The sequence below is a fragment of the Poecilia reticulata genome, linkage group LG21 (assembly GCF_000633615.1).
Source record: "Poecilia reticulata strain Guanapo linkage group LG21, Guppy_female_1.0+MT, whole genome shotgun sequence".
NCBI lineage: Eukaryota > Metazoa > Chordata > Actinopteri > Cyprinodontiformes > Poeciliidae > Poecilia > Poecilia reticulata.
The window spans coordinates 2,001,300-2,008,043 of record NC_024351.1 but is presented as its reverse complement, the minus strand read 5'-3'; the positions used below and the strand labels follow the sequence as shown (position 1 = coordinate 2,008,043).

General features: G+C 40.9%; 1 non-coding gene across 1 annotated transcript; it reads left to right on the top strand.

The window, feature by feature from the left end:
• The first annotated feature begins 794 nt into the window (after positions 1–794).
• On the top strand, positions 795–866 carry trnaw-cca (transfer RNA tryptophan (anticodon CCA)). Its single transcript has one exon. It is a non-coding gene; the product is annotated as a tRNA-Trp (tRNA).
• Positions 867–6,744: the final 5,878 nt, after the last annotated feature.

The following is a 6,744-nucleotide window of genomic DNA, read 5'->3' as shown; positions in this document are numbered from 1 at the left end:
CACCTTTAGTTGAGCAGGTGGCTTTTGAAGCCACAGTTCCACATTGATGAGTAGTTGTGCTCATCACATAGCTCTGGAAGGTCAAAGCTACTAGAAAATCCAAAGAGAACACATTGACTATTTACAGAGAATTTCTTTACACTAACAAAAGGCAAACGAAAAAAGCTGAACTCCAAGATTCTGTAGCGCAATGGCAACGCGTCTGACTCCAGATCAGAAGGTTGCGTGTTCAAGTCACGACAGAGTAAGCCAATGAAATCTCCAAAAAATACCAATTCCTTGTAACTTTGCCTAATCTAGATGTTAACAGAAATGGTTGATTCATCGCAATGAATTCATTCCCGATTGAACTTGAGGTTTGCATGGTGCATCGCCAATTTTATGGTTGCTGCTTACGGATTCCTCAGTAGTTGACGTTTGGTATTTTTAGTGTAATTTAAAACTCTTCCAAGAAATGCACCTGCAGCAATGAAGCTTTACTGCAACGACTCTGTGGTGCAATGGCAGCGCGTTAGACTCCAGATCAGAAGGTTGCGTGTTCAAGTCACGTCAGCGTCAGCCGAGACCATCCAGAAATACCCAGTGCTTGTTACATTGAATGTTCTAGATACTAACAGAAAGGGTTGATCTATCGCAACATCTTTATTGCAGATTGAACTTGAAGGTTGTGTGGTGCGTTGCAACGTTTAATGGTTGCTGCTTACGGATTCCTCAGTAGTTGACGTTTGGTATTTTTAGTGTAATTTAAAACTCTTCCAAGAAATGCACCTGCAGCAATGAATCTTTACTGCAACGACTCTGTGGCGCAACGGCAGCGCGTCTGACTCCAGATCAGAAGGTTGCGTGTTCAAATCACGTCAGAGTCATTAATGAATCTCAAGTTTCTTTGCTAGCTTTTGCTTTCTTGCAGCACAACTGCTTAGCTCCATATCTCACTCTCATCGTCACCAAGTCTTTTTCTTCACAGTCCGTAGCAAAAGACTTTGAAGTCGGCCTCCTAAATGAAATAAAATATTTCCCAAAAAAACTAAAATTTGCATAAACTTAACAACCATCGTCTGAAAACATAGAACTCATTTGCTAATTTTAACTCGGTTAGGAACTCCTGTTGGTTGCCATTTAGTATAAGCTACAACTTATCATCAGCAGCAGAAGAGGTGAAGCTGAAATCTAAATCCACGTGTTTGATTCATGTTTTCACAGGATTCACCTGTAGCAGGTAATTAGACTCATGGTTTTGATGACACACCTGTTAGATCATTTTCTTCACTTTTCTGCTTCGGCTTCAGCTGACATGATCTTCCTTTAACGTGTTGAAGAGGCGCTGAATATTTAACCAAGTGAAACTGTAAAAAGTATCAGAGGCACATTAAATATATCTGATCAGAACTTCAGCTTTTTCCACATAAGTTTTTTTCTATGTTCTTGTCCACTTTTAAAAGTTACTTAGAAAAGAACAACATTTATGTACTTTTTTGTGCTATTTTGAATTTTCTTATGCTGATATGCTAATTTTTAATTTTTCTCCCTCATCGGCCCACACATCGAATGTCAGGTTACTTTTATTTTGAAATTCTCCCGAGAGGAAAACCAAACGGCTGTCAGTTTTTAAGGCTCCTTCTTTCCCTCTTCTAGTTCAGAAGCTTGTTTTGGCCACTCAGACTCACCCGGTGGCCCCAGCTCGGCCTGGAAAACCCCCTCGGTATCCTGTGGCCTTTGACCCCACTCGCTGTGAACTACGCCGTGAAAACAAACAGAAATGAGATCTGGGTTCAACAGGAGACAAGAAGGGTAATTTCTAAAGAGCTTGGGCCGCTGGAACAGTTGGTAGCTGTTTGTTTCCTGCTTGGCACTGGATTATCAAAAAGCAGAAATCTTGTTATCCTAATAATGTGATGTCCTGTTTTCTGTTTCATCTGCGATCTCCAGTTGCTGTGTGTTGGTGGTTGTGTAGGTGTTTCACTGTAAGGCGCCATGTCAGGGGTTAAGTGGCTGTTGTTTAGATTAGAAACCTGTTGGAGCTTCAGGATTCTGGCTTGGCTTCTCCAGCTGACTCCAGATCAGCAGATATGCTGCATTTAGAAAAACGAGACATTTTTATCCTGTTTATTCAACTGCCAGTGGAAAAAATGTCACCTTCTAACTCACATCCATAACAAACATAAACAAAGAAGTTGGGTTGAAACTGTCGCCTTTGGAGCGTTGAGACAGAAAAGCTTTTGTCCTTTTATCTAACAGGCAATAAAACCCATAGACTGACGTACGATTGTTAAATTCATCTAAAATCCTGTTTGACCGTCATAAGATCTGATAACTTCTCTAAATATTACACATAACCTACCATTTTCATCAGTTTCATCATAAAATCCATCAAATATTTGTTATTTTATTCTTCATATAACCCAGGAAACAATTCATCCATTTTCTTTACACCCTTGTCCCTCAGTGGGTTTAGGATGTGCTGGTGCCTCTCCAGCTAACGTTCTGGGCGAGAGGCGGGGTCACCTGGGCAGGTCGCCAGGCAACACAGAGACACACAACCATGTGTGTCACACACACTCGCACCTAGGGGCAATTTAGACAGGCCAATTAACCTGACAGTCATGTTTTTGGACTGTGGGAGGAAACCAGAGTACCCGGAGAAAACCCACCATGCAGAAAGACCGGGAATCGAATCCAGAACCTTCTAGCTGCAAGGCAACAGCTCTACCAACTGCGCCACTGTGCAGCCGGAAACAATTCAGTCACTCCTTAAAAAAAGAATAAAAATGATCAACAACATAGTTACAAATAACCACCAATGTTTTTATATGTATTTCTTTTAGTAGTTTTTTAGTGTCTTAATTAGGTAAAAGAAACAGATGTAATAAAATAAAATGTATGTAATGGGATATTTTAATTTTATTTTAAGAAATTATCATTCAGAATATTACATGAGAGTCGTAATCATTCTGTGTTTGTTCATTTGTTTTTATTATCTAACACATTTCTCTGGTTCTTTCCTCCCTGCTGTTTGGGTTTTTCTCTTCTTAGTTTCGGTTTTGGATCCATTTGAGTCTTGGTTCTGCTCCCTTCGTGTTATTTGTCTCGGTGTCTCTGGTCTTGTTCTGCCTCAGCTGTTCCACATCACCTGTTGTTCAGCTCACCTGGTTTCGTCGTCATTTTCCAGCCCTGCTGCAGCGTATCATCTCCTGGTTATATCTTTGTTGTTTTTTGTTCTCTGCACTTGAATTCAGCTGAAAATCATCTCAAAATATTTAATGTTTTAAGGATTTAAATGATGCATAACTTTATGATCACAAAAAGTGATCATAAAGTTACACAGTTTCTTAATTCTTAATTTTTCTCCCTCATCAGCCCACACATCAAATGTCAGGTTACTTTTATTTTGAAATTCTCCTGAGAGAAAAACCAAATGGCTGTCAGTTTTTAAGGCTCCTTCTGGAGTTTCTTCATTCAGAGTTTCAGTCTGTAAGGGAAAATATTCCTAGTTGGACGAATCAAGGAGCAGCGTTTCTGAGCCTTTACATTTCCATACATTCAGCTGGTTCTTGCAGAATTTGTAGTAACAAAACTAATTTATTTGTTACATACACAGAAATATAGAAAAACAGGAGTTGTTTATTTGTGGTGTAAATCACTTTGTTCAGCTTTAGTCTATTTTTAGTGTCATTGATTTTGGGGATTTTGTATTTTAGTGTTGACGGTTTTGTTCAGATTTTCTTGATTTATTAGTTTCCTCTAGTTTACATTGATGAATCAACATGTTTTAGTTCATTTCACTAACATCTGCTGTGTTTTTGTAGTTTTTTCTGCTTCCTGTTTTATTTGGTATGATGGTCTTCAGAAGATTTAAACACTGGTTTAGTGTTTAGTGACCTAATATTTATTACTCATTAGTTTATAAGTCCACTCTGTTTTGTTCTCAGTGTTAGTGATAAAAATATTTACTTTTTATTCAGTTACCATAACTTTGAAGGAATAAAACATCAGTGTCCCGAAACGCTGATGTTGCAGGACATGAGTGTTGTCCTGGTTCAACGGATCTCAGTGAATTTATCTCCTGAGTGCAGTCGGGTTCCTCAGAGTCCTGCTCATCACCTGGTTATTTGACCAGGTGTGTTGAAGCAGAGACCCGCAGCACGCCGGGCCTCCAGACCTGGATGTGAGAATCTCCGTTCTAAATAGTCTTAAATGTATATTTATATAATTTACACAACCAACTTGCAGTCAGGCGTTTACTTTTAGTTTCAAAAAGATGAATAAAACGACTCTAACGTGTTTATCCATTGATTGAACATGATAAAAACATGTTATGGTTCAGAAATTGTAAAAAATATTCTCAAAACATTGAAAGTGGCTGTCCCTGCCTCCCTCCATGTCCCAGTAAAGTGTCTGATTAGCTGCAGCTGCCTCCTTCCTGCCTCTCCTCACCACAGCATCATCATCATCATCATTCCCCCCTAAATCCGTCCGACCCCCTGAAATCTCTGCCGCCGCTCGTTCATTTCTAGGCGCTGCAGACCTGAGCGAGCAGACGGAGCAGCCGAGCGTGACGGAGAAATGAAGTGAGAAGTGCTGCAGAGGTGGAGGGGGGCTGAATGTGTGTGCTCTGAATACTGATCAGCCATCTGTCAAAGAACATGCTGAATGGAGGAAGGATTTTCTGGCTCCTGATTGGCCGGCTCCCCAGTGGCTGGATAAACACAAGCACTCAGACTCTGGAGTTTCAACCGTCTAACTTTCTTTCTTCTTTAAATGATAGACAGTCATTCGCTGTGCATGTTGTTGCTCTGTGAAAACATATCGCCAGAGACTGGAAGGTGATTTGGATTTGAAAAGTTTATGAACTAAGAGACAGATGATGCAAAGGCCACAAACATTCAAATATCACCAATTAAAGACTTTTATCGATCTCATATAAATATGTAGGGAATCCAAGGTGAGCTCTTACAGTAGAAAACTTCTTGTCCTGATAATTTCATCCCCAAACGTCGTCAGTGTTTTGTCCCGTATCCATTTTGAAGTTGTTGCTATTATTACCACTAAGAAAACAATTCATGTTTCTCCTTTTATTCCCCCTCAAAGTCCTGGTTTAAAAATGAAACCAGGTAATGCTGAACATTATCTGCACTAGGAACTTGTATGGACGTCGTTTCCCTCTGCATCGACTGAACGTTGTACGAAGGACATCGGCCTCTGGTGTCCCGGAGCCAAGGTTGGTCCTGCTGCCTCTCATCTTCCTCCTGACAATAACCCACAGATTCTCCGGGGACGTTGAGGCCTGACCTCTCAGAGGTGACCCCACTGCTCGCACAATAACTGCTGGCGATAACTCTGCAAGGACAAGCTATGGAGACAACGAATGGATGGATGAATTTTGGTTAGTTCCACTATGTAACAGTTATACCTGGTCATTAAAACTGGTACTTGTACCATCGGCTGCATGGGAAGGCATGAAGTCATAGTGAAAACTGATTCTGCACACATGCGTCTTTGGTGTGGTGGATCTGAAAGCTCTGACTCCCATAAATGATCTTTCGTCTCATGTTATCCCTGTTGACCTTTTACTTTTTCTTTCCACTCAACTTCCCATGATTTTGCTGGAACCGTGTGAACAGAGCAAAGACCTTTAGCTACTTCTGGCGTCGGTGACCATCTGCTGGACGTCTGTGCAGCGTAAAATGTTCTTTTCTGACAAACTGAATTTGGAGTTTTTATTGAGTGTAAGCTATAGTCGTCAAAAAATCAATAGAAATTCAATCAAATCTAATACGAGTTTTAATTTTTAAAGGAATTGCTAAAATAAGCAACATTTTCAACAATATTCTAGTAAATTGTACTGGCGTCATGTAAAATGAGGACAAAAGAAAGCCTTCAGGCCACCATAAGGAAATGACTTGGATTGTAAAATAAAACAAGGTGAAAATTAAATCTGCTCTCCTGAAGTGAGGCAGTGCAGAGTGGCTCCCATGTGATGTGGGAAGATGTGCAGAAATGGGGCTGAAATCTCAGTTAAATGCAAACCTTCATCACCATCAACTACCAGGTCTGAACATTCAGCAAATTTTTCAACAGCTTTGTTACTTTACTAAAGAGAAAATCCTGAATGAATGAAATAGAAAACCATGCGACTGAGTCAGGAAATGCGTCGTCAGAGGGATGTTTGGAGCTCGGAGGTCTCCGGGTGGTTAGTAATCTACCTTTGATTGTCTTCATTTCTGCTGCAGGAGCATCTCATTATGGGCTAAAGGTCCTTCCACTGTTCAGACTAGCAGCATTGATCCTCCTCACCTTGGACTGAGTGCAGTCCTTCAGCAGAAACCGATCGGACAGACGCTCAACACAAAAGATGAGGCAGAGAACCGCAAAGTCAGCAGAGGCCGCAGTTCGTCAGTGTTCGATCAAAGAAAACACTCAGGAGGAGGAAGTCAATGTGGGCGATTCAGCGGTATGAATTTTTCATTGTTTCTGTAACCCCTGGTGCCCTGCAGAGTGCAACGCTGCCTCGAGGAGTTATTACTCACAGCTGTCAGAGTGTGATAGTTTGTCTGCTGGAGTCTCAACTGAAACCAAAGCAACATGAGGAACACGGGGAGACATCAGCTGTTTGTTCTTCTACCACAGAGATGCAGCTCTGTTTGCTTCCACTACCGTGTTTCCCCGAAAGTAAGACAGTGTCTTACTTTCTTTTTATCCCCAAAAGCCCCACTATGTCTTACTTTCGGGGTATGTCTTATATTG